Genomic DNA, 17,329 nt, shown 5'->3' with positions numbered 1-17,329 from the left:
AATCTGTGCCACTGTGCAATTTATTTTGGTGGTATTTGATATACATATCGCCGTTGCTATAATTCTGGAGAATGCATTCTCTACTCCCGCTGCAGGTGCTTTGTGTAGCCCAAATGACAGCAGGAAAGCTGCTTGTGGTGGGAGGTGAAGTTAGATATTCTGTAGATATGTCAGATTTGGCTAAACTGGGTTTGTCTGAGCATGGGGCCTGAAGTCACGGTGAGAAGCTCTTGTCCTTTAGCCAAAATTTAAGCAATTATTTGAGAAACTTAGCAGCAAAATGTATCTTACCACAAAGGTAAGATAAAGGTTGGAAGGTCCTTCCCACCAACACCATTCTGTGAAAATTTCCTCCCATTCTATGGTCACTAGAAATGGGTTAAAGTCCTTTAGAGAGATGCACTGCATACATAAGAGGAGAACCATGCAAATACTTTTTTGACTTTTTGAGGCTCTACCTTCACGTAAGTGGAATCCAAGACAACATTTCAGCAATTATGCAAAATTATAAATCGAAAACCTACTCTTTGGGATGAACTTTGACCCACATGGTACAGCTTTGCAAACAGATTTTAAAAATAACACACTGGTCTTATAAAAACTGACAACACGACTCTGAAGTGTTTCCTGACAGCAAAATAATTCTTCTAGCACCATGATTTGGGCACCATTGTCTTCTGCACAGAATCTGAGTTCCGGATATTTGAGAAGGGAGGCAATGAGCCTAAATAAAGTCTTCTGTTGGACAGAGAAAGGGTGAAAAACAAAAAGGCATAAAAGGGTTGCTTTGTGTAATTTTTAATTGTTGTCCTTTTCTTATTCAGTAAATGAAGTCACCTTTGTAGTGGTTTCATGAACCGCTGGGTAATCAAAATTATTATGCTGCCACCTGTTGTCCGTTAATTATTCTGAGGAGATACTCATAAATCATAACACTGGACAATAAATCAAACTGTCAGGGCCCAGGTCAAAGGTTATGCATGAAAAGTTATAGGTCACCAACAGGGTGTGAAAGATCAGGGTTGTGGAGCATCACTCATTGTCAAGTAATGTTGGGAGAAGTGCCACTGGAACAAAAGAAAAACTAAAGTACAGAAGAATTCAGGCCCAAAGATAGGCTCCAGGCTCATGCACAAAAGGAATCAAATTGACATGTCATTACACTGCAGATCTGACAACCAGCAAGATTGTCTGGCAATGCCCTGACTCAAATACTTTTGTCTGGGCTGATCCTTGTTGTGAGCCAAGGCTGCCTTTGAAATGTTTCGTGTGTCTGGGCCAGATCCTGCTCCTGTGAGAAGTCAATGAGTGTCTTGGCCTCTGTGTATTTGGAATTTAAAGCAGTGTTAACTTTTTTTTTTTTTTTCCCCCGTTGCTGAAAAATCATGAGAGAGTCTGAATTTCCCAGGGCTAAAATTAGTGAGCTTCTTTTAGAGTCTGAGTGATTGGGTTTATCCTATTTGAGATGAATTATTTCCTGGCAGAAGAGTAAATCCAACATTCTAGAGGAAGTCTTACTCCAACCTGCAGTCAGGCCCCTGTACCTCTCTGGAAAGGCACAGTTTGATGGGCTGTATGCACCTTTCCTGAAGTCTGTGGCTTCACACTAAGGGAAGAGCAATGCCGGGGTCACCTCTCCTGCTGGACAGTGCTCATGTCAGGAGTCTGGCTTTCTGAGGAGAGCTAAAGGAACTTGCATCATCTGATGTAGCTTCCCTCAACTCATTCTTGCCCTTTCTTACACTCCAGCCCTGCTTATCCTGGAATTCTGTCCATTCCCCACGTTAGGGATAGATAGGTGCACCTCAGAATGAAGTGGCAGAGATTAAGCTCTTGCTCTGCACCTTCTCTCCCTTCCCCTCAGGTTGGAGCAGGTGCTTGCAATGACCAGATCCATCAGCTAAACATGTGCTCATCCCAGAACTGCCTGCAGGAGAAGGAGGGTACATTTCCATTTCCTCCCCACAGGGAGAGGTGGGGTGGGGCTGTGAGGTTTGGGTCCACCTGTGCTTCCCCAGCTCCAGGTGAGGGATTCAGGCCCTCCTGGGTGGAAGCTGTTATTGGAGGACTTGGAATTGCATTCTGGAACAATGGGTGAGTTCAGTCCATTTTTTTTTCCTACTAAAATGAAAGGTTTTGTCAAAGGTGTGTAGAATTCCTTCATGCTCTGGGGATGTATTCCATGGTTTGTTTTTGCTTGTAAAGACTTCAGCTTCCTTTCATATATTGGAATGCAAGTGTTTAAAATAGATTACTTGAAAGCAAATATGCACTGACAAGCAATCATTGATTTAAAACCTGGTTAGAGGTAAATTGTTTCTGATGTGAAAAATGTCACTTTAGGGAAAAAAAAAGAAAATTAAAACAAGCCAAGGTAAAATGCCACCCGATAACAAAAAGGCTGCTGGGAAGAGCTCTGATGTGCCAGCAGTGTGATGTGCTCTGCTGCCTGCTGTTTGAGTTAACTTCTTCTCAGGATCATCTGCTGTAGGATTTGTGGCTAGTGGACAAGCAACTTCAATTTTAAAACATGGATTATTTTCAGGAAGTGTTATGATTTGGGTTTGTTTCAGTGGAATGGGTTTTGCACACATAATCTGGATTTTGAGGTGTTTAATAAACAAAGTAAAAGTTAATTCCAGCCCAACAATAGTGTTTGCTTCAGCATTGACTGTGTCTTGATCTCCCCACATCAAACCTGGATGAGTTTCTTCCTTGTCATTTTGGGGAGGTTATTGAAGAACTGAGACATGGGTCTTGCCTAAGTACAGAAAAACTTGCTTATAAATTAGAAGCAACTGAGGTTTTCATTAGATCTGTTCATTTCCCTGTGGTCCTGGTTCCTGAACATTTGTGTAAGTGGAGTTCAGAGAAATGTCTATGAGAAGTTTTTTTTTTTTTTTTCAATTTTTAAAGCCTTTTAGAATAATGCAGAATTCATTGATGATGAATAAATTTATGATGTAGACCTTTAGGACTATTAAAATCACTTGGGGCGCTGCCTTTGTATTTCACCCTGAATTTTTATTTGTGGGAAAGATTAAATTAATATATTCAAAAATATTGTGCAAGGAACAACGTTTTTTGCCTTTTGCAACGCAGAAGAAGCTTGACTTCATGAAGGCTACTAGAAATGTTGTTGGTTTTATATTGGATGCACCGGTGGATAGCACCACTGAAAACTATGAAAGGAAACTTTGTTCGAAGTGAAGGGAGATTTTCTTTCCTGTTCAGAGAAGCAGACCTGTGATTTACCAGTAAATATCACAATTCAGCTGTGAACTATTTAATTGCTTGGTACCTGCCATGGACTCTATGAGGAACAACTTATGTAATGTATCAGCTAGCAAGTTTATTTGAAGATCTGTAATTAAGGTAAATTGCTAAAACCTACAATGTGCATATAGATATCCTACAAAAAAGGGAGTTTAATGCTAAATATATTCTTTATATCAGTTTTACTAGTTATTTTAATGTCTTGAAAAACCAAGCACTGTATAAATCTAGGAAATACCCAAAATCTGTCAGCTGCCAGGGAACATGAGTTGCCACTGTCTTGCAGCTTTCATACTTTCTTGACAATCATTCTTGACTTCCCGGTGATCATCTTTGACTAAAATGAGGGCCCAGCTGTGGAAGTTTCCTACAAGGCTAATTGTAATAACAGCACATGGAATATCCACTAAATAATCTCTCCATCTTCTAATGAGTGGGAAACAACAGTGAAAGGTTAGGTGATTCTTCTTGTTTTATCATTTTGGCAGGCTCCTGAATATCATTTAATGAAATTTCCTATGCCTGTGAGATATTGATGCAATGCAGGGAAACAGCCAGTGAATAACGTAGCATTTGCAGGAGCTCAACTCTCTGCTGGTGAGCTGCAGACAGACTTCCAGGCAGCTTTCAGGAGGAGAGAACGCAACCCCATAATGGAGGGTCTCAAAAAGCTCGGAGCAGACCCCAAAATGTGGGCAGCACGTCAGGCACAAGGAGATTTCGAGCCCCTGGTGCAGCTGACAGCATCCCAGTGGCGCCTCTCAGCCTGTGAACCTCCCCACACTTGCATTTCCCAGGGTGCACAGGACCACAAAATAAACCCTACAATTATTCTCTGTATCTTTTGGTTTTGAGCAATTATCATATGAATGTGTGAACTCTGTGCACAGAATGGGAGCTGAGTGCTGGTCTGTGGTCATCAAAATAGTTATGAACTTTCTATTCCAAAAGTGTGATTTTTGCTTCTTGCCTGTTATAGGGATTTTCTCCTTGTAATTCTTACAGATAATTTTGATTTTTTTATTTGCATTGCTAGTAATGAACAATTTAGCCATCTACTCTACTCTCATTTCACATAAAAGCAATTTCTGGCAATTCAGTGAAGGTCAATGAATAATACCCAATGCTTTGATATGAAACACTTAAGGACATCAGTAACTTGACCCCAGAACTTTTTGCAGATTCAGGCTGTAAATGCTCAAGTAGTGTTCCCATGACACTTGGACTCTGTCAGAAAAACACAACTAATACTTTGGATTAGTTGTATCATTTTTTTGGTAAGATGCGTGATCAAAAGGGATTGAAATTAAAACTTTGCAAAAGTTGTTAGCAAAATGACATTTAATTTTGATAGAGAGGCAATGAGGCAGAACATTTTGCATGTTTGCAAAATAAGTTTCATTTTGATGCGTTTGGCATTACTGATTATATTAATTAACTTAACAGCAAGTGTGAAGATTATTTATGAAGCATTAAAAATGACTGGATCTTAATTGCTTCCCTGTAAGAACAAGGAAGTTGAATTTCAGGTTGTGGAGAGCTCCGTGGTTAGTCTTCTCAGTGACTTTTAACTGGTGTGCTTTAAAAGCAAAGTAGTTGGAATAAAACTAACCCACACTATTGAAAGAGGTAACTGTTTGTGCTTGAGCAGTTTAGGCTGATGACAGTAATCTGGTTTGTTCTGCTAAATCTCTTACTTCATTAAGACCTTATTTTTTAAAGCTCTACACCTGATTTCCAGAATTATTTGAGTAAGGAAGATCTTGCGATCAAAGTCAAGAAACTGGTTCTTTCAGGGGATCAGTTACTCCATGAGTTCACCATGAGCAGTGAATGTAATTTGTGAGAAGTCAACTCTGTATCAAAATGGTAAAGAACTCAGTTTCTGTAACAGTGTGTTTACCTTTACATAATAAACTTTTGTGTAAGATGCAGCTTTTCCATGTTCTGTTATAGCATCTGTTACATCAAGGTGGAAGTACTCCCTTTTTGCACATTAAAAATTACTTAATTTTGTTTTCCGCTCTTTTAATGAAAATTTACTTCTTCACCTGACATGAAGCAGATGCTGTCTCAGACTTAAAGTGACAAAGATCACTATACAAAGCAGTGGCTTGACACACAGAGGTGCTTCAGATGGTGATTGTTATAACCAAAAAAAGCAGGTTTGTTGATACCTTTTTATCCTTAATATATTTAAAATTGCATAGTTGATAGCATAGTTGCTATGAGAGCATGTGTAATATCTGTCTGATAAGTGTCTTCTCACACCCTGAGGTCTTTTATAGGCAATTTGCATTCCACAATGAGAGAAATCAGCTGGAGAGGGTTTATTGTTTTGTATAATAGAAAGGAGTGTGAAAATATTCCAGCCTTGCAGATGGTGTTGCTCGTTAGCCCCGAACATACACATGCAGAAATATTGTTTCCCCTTAAAAAATAGGGTCTCCTCATCTTTCTTTCTTACAATGTATTTATAAAGGAGGATTCATAGTTTGGTTCTATTGGGATCATTAGTTGATCTTGAAAGGAAAAGTGATGGGATAAAGTCTTTCTTTGAACTTTGATGTGCTGGGTGGTTTAGAGATGACAGAAAGCAAATGCTTCTTTTCTTCTCTGTTGTCTGAATAGAGAGTCCTAGATCTTGCTATAGACATCTGCTTTTCTAAAAAGTGAAAGGATAAATCTCAACTTTTTCCCATAGCAGCAAAGGAAATCTGATTTGAGAAAACTTTGAATGTATAGACAGAGGTGGATTGATGAAACTGTTTAAAATCTGGCAAACATAAAACTTTCCAGGCTGCCAGAAAGTTGAAAATGGTGAATGTGTCACAAGAGAGTCAAAGACCACATGAACTCTCTCTGGTGTTCTCAGGGTTTGTGAGGTGGAAGGGTTCTTTTTTACTTTCATGCACTTTGGTTTAGATCCTAAAAATCGTATTTTGCTGAAGTTGGAGCCCGAAATATGATTTTCACTGCTCTTGCAGCAGCAGCCAGGAAAACTGTGGAAAGTGTTTTGCCTTATCAGTGGAGGATGCCATAGTGAGGAAAGACTCCTGTGTTCAAAGTCATATGAAGCCAAGATTAAAACTCTGGGCTCTCATGCATCAACTAGAGAAGAAAAAAGTTACCAACCTCCTAAATGTTAGAGCCAGCTGCAAGGTGTTTCAGCTGTTCTAGAGGAATTTCACTTGAAAATTTTACATAAATCCAAATACTCTGGTGTTGCTAGAAGCTGCAGCCAAAGTGGGCTTTCATTTTCTGGTGCTTTCTCTTTTGAATGGCACTTGAAATTCTCCAAGACCAATTGCTTTCTTGTACTGTACCAATGGTTAAGATTTTTGCCCAAGGTATTAATTATTCCTGGACATTTCACATGGCAAAACAGTCACGTAAAATGAGAAAAACTGAGGATGTTTGATGAAATTACTCCTAGTTACGCAGTTGTTTTCATATTGTTATGATAATTTATGGTATTCAGAACTTAACCCAGGTTCACAGTACTGTCATTTGCAAATCTGGTCCCAAGTCTGTGCTCATAAAAAGTGTCCTGGGGAATCTCTCCAGGACTGAGAATGGCCATAATCTCTTTATGCTGCTGTATCTCTGACCCTTTCTCCTTATTCAGTGAAAAGGAGTTTTTGCAGATATGGGTGCACATATCTGTAAATTCCACACTGAGTAATTGGAGGGGGACAGATATGGTAGGAATAAGCATAATAAAAGAACTGAGAGAAAGAATCTTCCTTTCTTCATGGCCCTCCAGGTCTAAAGTGTGCTCTGTTGAATATCACCTACTTGTCAAAACCTGCCATAACACAAGGAATTAAAAGGAATCTGTCTTGCAGTATGTGCAAATTGAAATGAGATACAGATTTCTAGAGGAGGTAAGTAGAGGGGAAACTCCAAATGGTGGTGCCCTTATTAAATTTAGACATTGAAGAAACAATATTACAAAAATACAGCCACTCAGTATTAATTGCATTATAACGTTGTCTGAAATACAGACTTATTTTGAAAACAGTGGCAAGAAGTACCATATGTGACTCCCAGATACATCCCAGAATTGTGCATATAGTTATCTAATTGGTCTCTTTTGTAAAACTTCATTTGATGGGTGGTGCTGTGAATTGTTTATGTCAATTAAGTGCAGTTTGCCAGAAGACTTGAGTCTAGAGGGCATCAAGTACTTACACTGTGGAAATAAAAAACGCAGCTCTTGTGAGAGGCTTTTGGCCTTTGTTTATAAGTATCAAACCATCTCTTTTCTTATTTCCAATGCTTTACATGATGACAGTAACTTTATACAAGGCACAGGGTCTCCTGGAAGGCGCCCTTCCCATGGTAAGGGAGCTGGAATCAGATGATCTTTAAGGTCCCTGTCAACCACAGTCATTCAGGGATTCTATGAATTCCACATCTTGTCTAAAGCCCAGCTTTCTATATTTTGGAATTGTTTTTTGTAGTGTCTGTATCCATCCCCTTTGCCTGTTTCACCCATGCTTTTATTTGGTTTTATCCATGGGCAAATCTCTCCTGGATGGCTGGTTTTGGGTGTGATAAGCTTGTGTTATTCGTTGGAGTTTTAGCATATTAAGTAGGCATTTGTTGATTGCTGCTTCAGAAAGAACTCTGTAGTTGAAAGAGTATCTGTGTAAATTTAAGTTTTCTTCCGTCTTTTGACACTATGAATAAAAGCACTGCAACATGGGAAACTGTAAGTACCTAATACTTGTAAAATTTTTAACTCTATAGAAAGCCTTAAAGTCTTCACAGTTCAGGTCTGAGGCCACAATGCAGTATGGGAGAAATTACTCCTTTTCATGATGCTGTGTGCATGGCTTTCCTATAGATATCTGCCTTATTTCAGTGGAGGAAGCAGGAGGTGGAGCAAGGTGGGTTTAAATCTGTTCTCAAATAGCTGTTCCAGTTGTATATTCCTTTAGAAAAGTCACTCTTCTTAATAACCTCCAATGGCTGGTGGTTCATCAAGATATTGATTTTAAAGCTCTATTGATTGTTTATAAAACACTGCACAGCCACTTTCCAAGCTATTTAAGTGATTTGTTTGTCCCATATATTTTACAATGATGAGACTATTGGAAATCCCTGTGCAGATTCGCTCAGACCATTACACATTATTAGTTTTCTCTTGCAGAATTGCCCCTCCTCCAGGGATTCTGAATGTGAAGTACCTTGCTCTTGCAAGGTCTTATACGGGGTGTTTGTTTTATATATGCTCATAACAGGATAATTACATTGCTACCTGAAACACTTTGGCTTGTGTGCAGGAAGAGGCTCTGTGTAATAGTGATTGATAGTTTGAGCTTAAAAATTGTTATGGTGCATTAAAAGTATACTAATGTTTATTACTTTTTACAAGGCTACAGACATTTAGATTACAGGCAAGGCTTCCAGAGCTATCACGGGTCTTGAGATTGAAGCAAATTGAATGGGTGCTCTTCCTTTTACCATATGGTTTTTTTACTGTGTGGAATGGTCAGTTTAAGAGGTAGCTTATTTCTTTATTTTTGATATCCAGTACTAAGTTAAAAGCCAAAAAGAAAAAAAGAAGGAAGTCTCCACATATCAAGTTCTAAAAATAATTGTATTGAGATTTTTAAAACTTTCTAAATCTCAGTGTTCAAAGCGATTAGGCAGCTTTGGAAGCTTGTGAGTCAGGATTCCTCCCTCCCCCGATGCTGGCATCAAAAGCAGGACAGACTTTAGTTTTCCACAGTTGCTTTTGGCATTTTGTTTTAGGGTTGTTTTTAGATTTTTGATATATTCAGGTCATCCTTCAAAACTTTTTTCTTCTGTAATTCTGAATGACAGCTGATGTGCTACTCTATTCAGATGACAAAAAGTTTTGAGAGTAGGTGGTGCTGGGCACATGTGTGCCTACAGAATTGCAGAGCCTTCTATGGATTCTGGAATAATGAATTAAGCTAGTGAGCCCAGCTGATGACTGATTGATTGTGTGAAATGACATCAGATATCAGAGCAAATGAAATAAGTTCTTTTGCAGTAAGTAAGTAAACTCTCCTTTACACAAAGTAATCCCTTTCTGTCACTATTGTGTTTAGATTCCACACTCCTTCTGGGCCTGATCATGCTCCACAGAATAGTTCAAAAGCTGTTTTTTTTTTTTTTAATGTTCTCTTTCATTGAAATAAAACCCAGTGTTTGTCTGGTGAAAACAGAATAATTTCCTTGCAAACTTTCAGCAACTAATGTGATGTATGTGGCACTTTATAATACTTCCACATTCCACAGTCCTCACTATCTGCAGGTGAGACCTGTGGGATACACTTCAGAAAAGTTACATAAACAACTCTGAACCCTCGCCTGAGAAAATGTATACTTTGAACATGTTGAAACTATCCATATTAAGTCAGTTTAGCACTTTGATTAAAGAGTTTAATCAATCACCATCCTAAGCTGTTTATTAATCACTTTATCAAGCAGTTGATGCATTGCTGGTTTTAATAGAATCCATTTATTTTGATTTCTACCTACTTCATCTTTCCAAAGGGCTTTCTGAATCAGCTGTGATAAAAAAAAAGAGGGAAAAAAAAAAAAAAAAGGCTTGGTTGCATCTAAACACTGGAAGGTAAGAGCTCAGACCTCCCTTGCACATACTTCATTATCAACATTCTGCACCGACTTGGCCAATTTATTAAGGGTAAAAAAAAAACAACCCTGCTTGGAGTGAGTCTTTTGGTGAACCACACGGTTTAGCTCAGATAAACAGAGGCCATTCGTTTGCTTTCACACCTGACAACCTCATGATATACGATCCTAATAAGATTAATCTCCTCCCTCCCCCCATACACACACACACTTTTGTTTTGTTTAGTGGCCTGACTTGGTGATCTTCTCTCATTCCCCTCATTGGGCACTTCTAATGCCTTTGGTTTCGGTTGGTGATTAGAATAAAACAAACAAACAATCAATCCCCCACCCCATTCCCGAGCCCTTTCTCATTCCAGGGGAACAAGATTAATATAACAAGAGATATAAAGTAAGCAAGGGAACACTTACAAATGCTACAAAGCAGAATGGGCATAGAACAAATTATTTTTTTATGCAATTTGCCTTGAAAAGCATTAAACACATGGGGAATCTGTGCCATCGAATCCACACTTTGTAAATGGTGGGGAGGGAAAACAAGCCTTGCACAAACAAAAGCATCAAATGAGAAATCCACAACTTGGGCCTCAGCTGACTTTGGTTTTACAGCCTTTTATGAGGTTTCACTTAACTCTCTGGCTGCGTCTGATCTCTGAACTTTGGAAATCTTGGGGAGAGTAATCTAAGTTTGGCCTGATTTGCCTTCAGTAACAAACATTGATGCATGGCTTTGAAATATGACATACATTAGCACCTTCACAAACCTTCTATTTTGAGCATATTCCAGTTTTATCAGCAATATGTTTCATGCTATATCACCAAACCCAAAATATTTTTTCTTAATTTTGTCCACTGAACTGGTGGGGCTCCTTAGGAGTGTGAATATTTTGGCAGGTGTGTAAAAATACCCATCTCATTTAAAGTTCTACGGTCTCATGCCCCATACTCGATATGATGCAGCAGAAAGATCCCACAGTCAAAACTCTAATCATACATTTCAGCATGTTAAACTCCCATGCAGATTCTGTCAGACATCCATTATTAATATGGCCTAATTATGTTAATTGAAGAATATTCTTTCAGTGTCAGACCAAGCCTTCTTCCTCTAAAGGAGCTGGTAATACACACTTCATATGTGTACAGACATGGTACACAGTAGGCCGTTACTGCCCTACTTAGGAGCTGTAGGAACTATTAAATATCTTAGAAGAGCGGAACTTCAGTGGGACCAGAAAACCAGACCCCATCCCCTGGAACTCAGTGGGAGCACTGCAATTATGGGACATGGGTGATTGGGAATTTGCTACTGTAATGCAGTATAATAGACACTGATGGTTTTTTCAATATATGTTTGTTTCATGGTTAAGGTGTCGCTAAGATTGTCTAATTTTAAAGACTTGTCATTAACTCTAAATTACCAGTAGTATTATGGAAGTTACCAGCAGAGATGTCAAAACTGACTTGTGGCAGTGTCAGCTCTTTGTGCTCTTGCCCACCAGGTACAGAGCTCAGTTCTAACCCAGGATCCAACTGGATCCTGAGTGAGGTAGCGTGGTCACCGAGTTGCCATGCAGCGCTTCCGGAAATATTAATTACGGTTGTATACAGGGCTGCAAAATTAGGGATATTGCATCCTCCCTGGGCATTGGATGGGCAGCCCAGCTGTGAAAATCACTTCCAGTCAGCTATCAATTGAGATGGAATGGCCATAGAGCTGAATTGCAGTCTTTCCAAAAATGTTAATTAAGAACGGGATGCTGCTGCGAAGCGGCAGCTTTGTGGCCCTTTTGAAGCTGTATTGCAGCTGCTGGAAGTGCTGCGGCATTGCACCACTCAAGCTAGGAGCCCTCCTCCTCCTTGCATCACCCACCTAAACAGAACTCCTAGTTCAATTAGGAGACCTTCTTCAGGGCCTGAATCAGCAGTTCAGACATTAATCTTGATGCCGTAAATTCCTTTCCTTTTCTCCCCTCCTTTCTATTCCTCCTCAACTGCATGCAGCACCCTCATTGAGAAATTGGGGGTTGTTAAAAGGCCTGAGTTGGTTCACTGAGACTTTATCTTAGGTTTGCTCTTGATTTTGCACCCCAATTCTTCAGTACAGGCCAGTGTAGGTGACTATATTCAATAAAAGCACCTAATTGCTGATATTGGGGTGCAGAAGAGTAGCACTATAGTCTGAATCTTGTCTTTACCAAGAAACAGTGCAGCAGAACAGTCTGTTCATGCTGATACTCAGTTCTTGGGCAAGAGACTGATTTATCTTATTGCATTTTTTAAAATAGAGGCCAGTTAACAAACTAAGACTTTTTGATTGAACATGCTTACCACAGAAAACATGTACATTTATATTCAAATGTATTTGTAAACAAATACAGATGTTTGGATAATTTATTAATGGATTTGTTGAAGTACGGATGAGACTTCTGGGTTACAAATATGACCTGACAAGTACAGTAACTACTCTGAAAACACTTCAGCAATTCATGAATTTCATCTATTGCACTCAAGGATGTGTTAAGTCCTATTTATGGATAGACAGGATGCATACTATTTCTTACAATGTATTCATTAAGAGTATTTTAAAGATGATAGGTGAAAATTGTAGCTAAGGCAGGACTGCATTTTAAAGGTTTTATGTTTATATTTTTCTGGATATCATCACTTAAATATCCAAATCTTTTAAGTTCAGTGTACTGAGAACGTTGTCTGTTCTACCTGTCATCTTCTTTATTTTATCACTTTGGCTCCAAAGAATTAGCAGAAATATTTTACTTTCACTACGAATCAAAATAAAAACAAGAAGGATAAATAGCCACTGAAATCCTGGCATGAAAGGGGAGGTGGGGGGGAAAAAGACTTTTTTCCACCATTTATTCTGATCAGAAAAGAGCATGTCAATGAACCTTTGGGGAATGTCATTAGACAAGATTTTCCTGAAAAATTGCTGATAGTTCCAGTTGAATGCAGCCAGAATAAGCCAATTTTAAGATCTCTGGGGTGGTATAGGATTACGGATTTTTTATTTTTTTTGTCTTGCCCTTTTCACTTTTGGACAGACTGTACGTAAATTCTTTGCTCAAGTCTATATGCAACAGATGGTAACAGCAGAAATAACTGCTTGGTGTTAGGTTTTAAACTGGTGCTTAAATGGGTTTGTGGAAGAAAGTGTTGAAACAATGGGATAATTTTACTTAATGAGATCGTTTTTATAAGGAAGAAGTCAGTCATTTAGAGCTGAGCTGCAGGAAAATCTGCACCATCAGCGGGTCTGTGGGAACGAGGCATGGGCACACTTACAGGCTGGGGTAGATGCTAAATATTTAAACTAGTTTAGGCCACGTTTCCTGAAATCCAGCCATTTTTAATTGCTCTGCATTTGTGTGGGCCCTGGAGGATGTGGGGACAGTGACCACAGATCAGCCCCCATAAGGACACATCCTGGTGGATCTGCTCCTCTCACTGCTGCTGCCCCTGGTGCCTTGGTGGGTATTTGGAGATGTGCTCTGAAAGAAACCAAAGCTGCAACAAACCAGCATTTCCAGAATATAAACAATACCTGGAGAAATAAACCCAAACCTCTGAGAATGAAAGGAGATAAATAAGAAATCTATGTCTTCCCTTCATTTTGTTTCAATGATTAAGAAAAAAGGCAGCATTAGCGACTCATTTGAAAGTGGCAGAAGAGGAATTGGTGTGCACATCTTGGAGCTTAAAAACTTTGTGGTATCATATTTTCAATTCTTCCCTTGTTTTTCACACCAGTGCATGCTGGCACAACCTGAAGAGCACCCATGAAGTGATGGCAAAGGCTGAGCTTTGATACACAAATTAATTCCCTTCCCAGCAGCTGATGCAGATGAAATTCAAGCTGCAAGGAGGACAAGGCAGATAATAAATTTTGAGATAAAGTTTCAGTAAACACCATAGTCACAAAAAAGTGGTGGTGATGGTTCACTGGTGGTCTACAGAGACAGCCACTTGCTCTGAAAAAAAATGTTTCAAAAGACAGTTTATGTTGCAAGTGGTAATATGCAGCCTTAAATACAGCTTCTCTTATCTGTATGTGCTTTTGCACATTCAGATTCTGTGTGTCATATTTTGCTCCACATATAGTGAGAATTGCACAAATCACACCCACGTACCTTCCAAAGAGAAATGAAAGCTTGTGGATATAACAATACAGGTAATTTTCTTCTTAAATACCAGCTTGTTCTGAAATAACACTTGGCTCACAAAGAAGTTTCAGCATGGAGAGTATTTTTCAGTGCTAACTATTGTTGATAATTATTCCATTCATCACTAATTATTGGCTGTATTATTATTAGAGATTGCTTGTAATTATTATATTAGCTAGAATCAGTGAGAAAGCAATGCACATCAAAAAGTTTCCCATCCTGAACAAGTGACTTGTTTGGCTTCAAGTGGTTATTTGTCTTTACTTCTGTTGAGGTTTTTGAATTAGTAACTGTAGAAGATGATTGGAGCAAAAATGAAGAATTATTTTTGGCTTGGGAAAAAAAAAAAGACACCAAACATAACTCCAGACCCTCAGGAAGGAGCAAAATATAGTTGCGTAGTGACAATGTGAAAGAATTCATAATTATAAAAGACAAATTCAGGATAGAACTATTCAAAAGATAATTTGGAAGGATAGTTTTGTTTTTTAATCACCCAAATTTACAAATTCTTTGGCACGTAATTTTTTTTTGAAATGTATAATTAAAAAGGAAAAATATAATTAAAATTTCAAAAATTGCAGGGGGAAAGAGATCACTTTTACAGAAGTTCCACCCACATGCTTTTCTCAGCAGGGCACTACAACGTCTTAACAAGTAAAGTGCAAGATGGAAACATGACATCATTAGGACAGTCTAATTAGCCTGTAATTTGTCCCAGAAAGGTATCTGGTTACCAACTAATTGATGTAAACTGATTAACCCTTTCTCTAACATCCCATTTGCCACTTTTTTTTCACTCCCATAGAATCTGGTAAGGGTCAGGACTCTGTTGTGCTACACACTGTGCAAACACAAATCAAAAAGACAATCCACACCCCGAAGAGCTTACAACTTACGTGTTGGAGGGGAGGTGATACCTGCACACAAAAAGGATTTAGAATGAATAGCTTAATACCAGTTAGCATGTTTGGCAGTGGTCTTATCCTAGCAGCAGCTAGGACAGTTCTCAGGGCTTTTACAGCCCTCAAAAAGAAAAAAAAAATTTAAGAAGGATTTGAAGACATATAATGAGGTGTCTCTATAGATGTTTTTTCCCAAGAGTGAAGGGCAGGATGTGTGACAGTGGAAAGGTGCTTGTTTGAAAAAATATAACAAGTGTGTGCTGGAAGCTGGCATTATTGGCTCCTTGGAGATGAGGTTCAGCTTCCTGACAAAGAAAAAGAGATGATTGGTACATAGGTATTATCTCTGAAGGGCCTTGAATGTGAGGACAAGTAGCTTATGTTTGATGCAGGTTGGCGGGGGAGGGCAGCAGAGGGATGGGGAGAGAGGGGTGACATAGTCAAAGCAGTGGGCTAGGAAAGGCCTATTTATGGGAATATTCTGAAAGGATATGAGCAGGGCAAGGTTGTGCTTGTCAAAGCTGTGGAGAAAGACGTTTTGTTAATCATGATCCCACAATGACGAGGCTTTGGCCAGCACAGGCAAGGCTGTGTTTTTGAGAAGTACTTTGAGCAAGGTCATCTTCAAAAGTGAAGGCTAGGGCTGAGGAGTAGGCAGATAGGGGTGATGTCATGGTGAGTGAACAAGAGGTGGTGCTGGGGGAGCCAAGGAGGACACTCACTGCCCTGTTTGTTACACTGAAGCTTGAGCTGGTTTCTCAATTTCTGTGTGGAGGTGCTGGGAAGGGATGGACAGGAGGCATGTCTGGGGTAAACAGAGATCTGTGAGGCATCAGTATGAAATCATTGTATTTCCTAGCTGAACTGGCCCAGAGATGAGGGTAGGAAGAGATAAAGGGGTCCAGGTGAGGAGGCAAAACCTTCACAGGTAGTTGAGCAGTGTAAGGATAAGGCTAGAGGAGAATGTAGAAGGTGGGTGTCAGGACAGTCAAAGAATGGGAACCTAATGAAGAACATCATGGAAAACAGTGTCCAAAGGACCTTGGCAAAAAGAGAAGGGCATGGTTAGGGCTTTGACTCAGAAGAGCTTGCTGGAGACTGGTGGAAACTGTGTCAATTGAGTGCAAGGGGCAGAAATTAGATAGGAACAGTTTAGGACAAAATGGAAGGAGAACTGACAGCAGCTATAAACAGCTTGTACAATGAAAATGAGAGGAAGCAGTGATTGGAGAGACAGGAGTGGGCTAGAGTGTGTATGTTTTCCTTTTCAGACGAGAGACACTACAGCATGCCCATATTGTGGTGGGAAAGAATCAGGAGAAGAAGAGCAGTAGAAAGTCTGACAACTGTGCTGGAGTTGGAGTGCAATCTGATAGGGGAAACTTGGTGCAGCTTCAATATATCTGGCCCCTGCATTAAAATAGCTGCAGGCAGCACATGCTTCTCTGTGTGGTTTAGAATGTGCTTTGTGTAGTACAAAGAAATAAGGATAAGATTCATCGTGTGCCTTCTTGTGCTCCCCTGGCTGTTCTAAGCAAGCAGGGTCTACTTGTGCCCTCACAGAAGCAGAGGACTAAATCCTCTCCCCATCACCCTAATTAACAGGGAATCAGTTGGCTATTCCAATGCAGTTGGTAGGTGCTGTACCAGTACCAGTTTTGCATTTCTGTCTAAAATTACTTTAGAAAAATTTGCATTTTTGAGGCGTTTTTTTTTTTTTTCTATAAATGAACTTCTGTCTTCCCTGGAGAAAGCTCTCCACTGTGCCAAAATAATGTGTCATATTTTTACAGGTAATTAAAAATTTTCATTCAGAAATGTCAGGGCAGTGCTGAAACATTTTCTCTCTCATTTCGTTGCTTTTCATCACACTTTATTTGAGTTTTAAAAGTTTTCTTTGATTCCCATTTTATTATTTTTCTAAAATGGAACATTAACTGAAACACCGAAGAGTAACTGAAATAATGCTTTATTTTTTTTTTAATCCCTCCTTATATACATTTTTATTTTTCCATCTATCTCTCCGGGTTACCTGTACACATTTCGGGTTTTCAAAGTTTGAATAGTGATGCAAAAAAAACCAGCCAAAGGCTGGAGATCCATCTCCCCGAGCCAGAGGTTACATGCATAAATTCATGTCCATCACACTCTGAATAAATTCTTTTGTTTATGCAACAGTCTGCGCAAGCACAACACACTTGCAGCTGAGCACCAGTTGGTTTACAGCTTTCTGTGCCATTCTCACTTCTGGGTGGGGGGTTGAGTGCATTGAACCCCACAGCTGGTAAAACCAGTCCAGTGCGAGCCCATTTGCATCTGAAAAGCCCCAGCTCCAAA

General features: G+C 39.4%; 1 long non-coding RNA gene across 2 annotated transcripts; it reads left to right on the top strand.

Annotated features, from left to right (window-relative positions):
* Positions 1 to 1,965: 1,965 nt before the first annotated feature.
* Positions 1,966 to 16,505, top strand: LOC137481758 (uncharacterized). Of its 2 annotated transcripts, XR_011003652.1 has the most exons (4): positions 1,966 to 2,094; positions 7,043 to 7,163; positions 9,811 to 9,889; positions 16,264 to 16,505. It is a non-coding gene; the product is annotated as an uncharacterized lncRNA (long non-coding RNA). The 2 variants fall into 2 exon arrangements; XR_011003653.1 differs by lacking the exon at positions 9,811 to 9,889.
* Positions 16,506 to 17,329: the final 824 nt, after the last annotated feature.

The sequence above is a fragment of the Anomalospiza imberbis genome, chromosome 13, assembly GCF_031753505.1.
Source record: "Anomalospiza imberbis isolate Cuckoo-Finch-1a 21T00152 chromosome 13, ASM3175350v1, whole genome shotgun sequence".
Classification (NCBI taxonomy): domain Eukaryota; kingdom Metazoa; phylum Chordata; class Aves; order Passeriformes; family Viduidae; genus Anomalospiza; species Anomalospiza imberbis.
The sequence above is the reverse complement of the archived record's forward strand: the minus strand, read 5'-3'. Positions and strand labels throughout refer to the sequence as shown.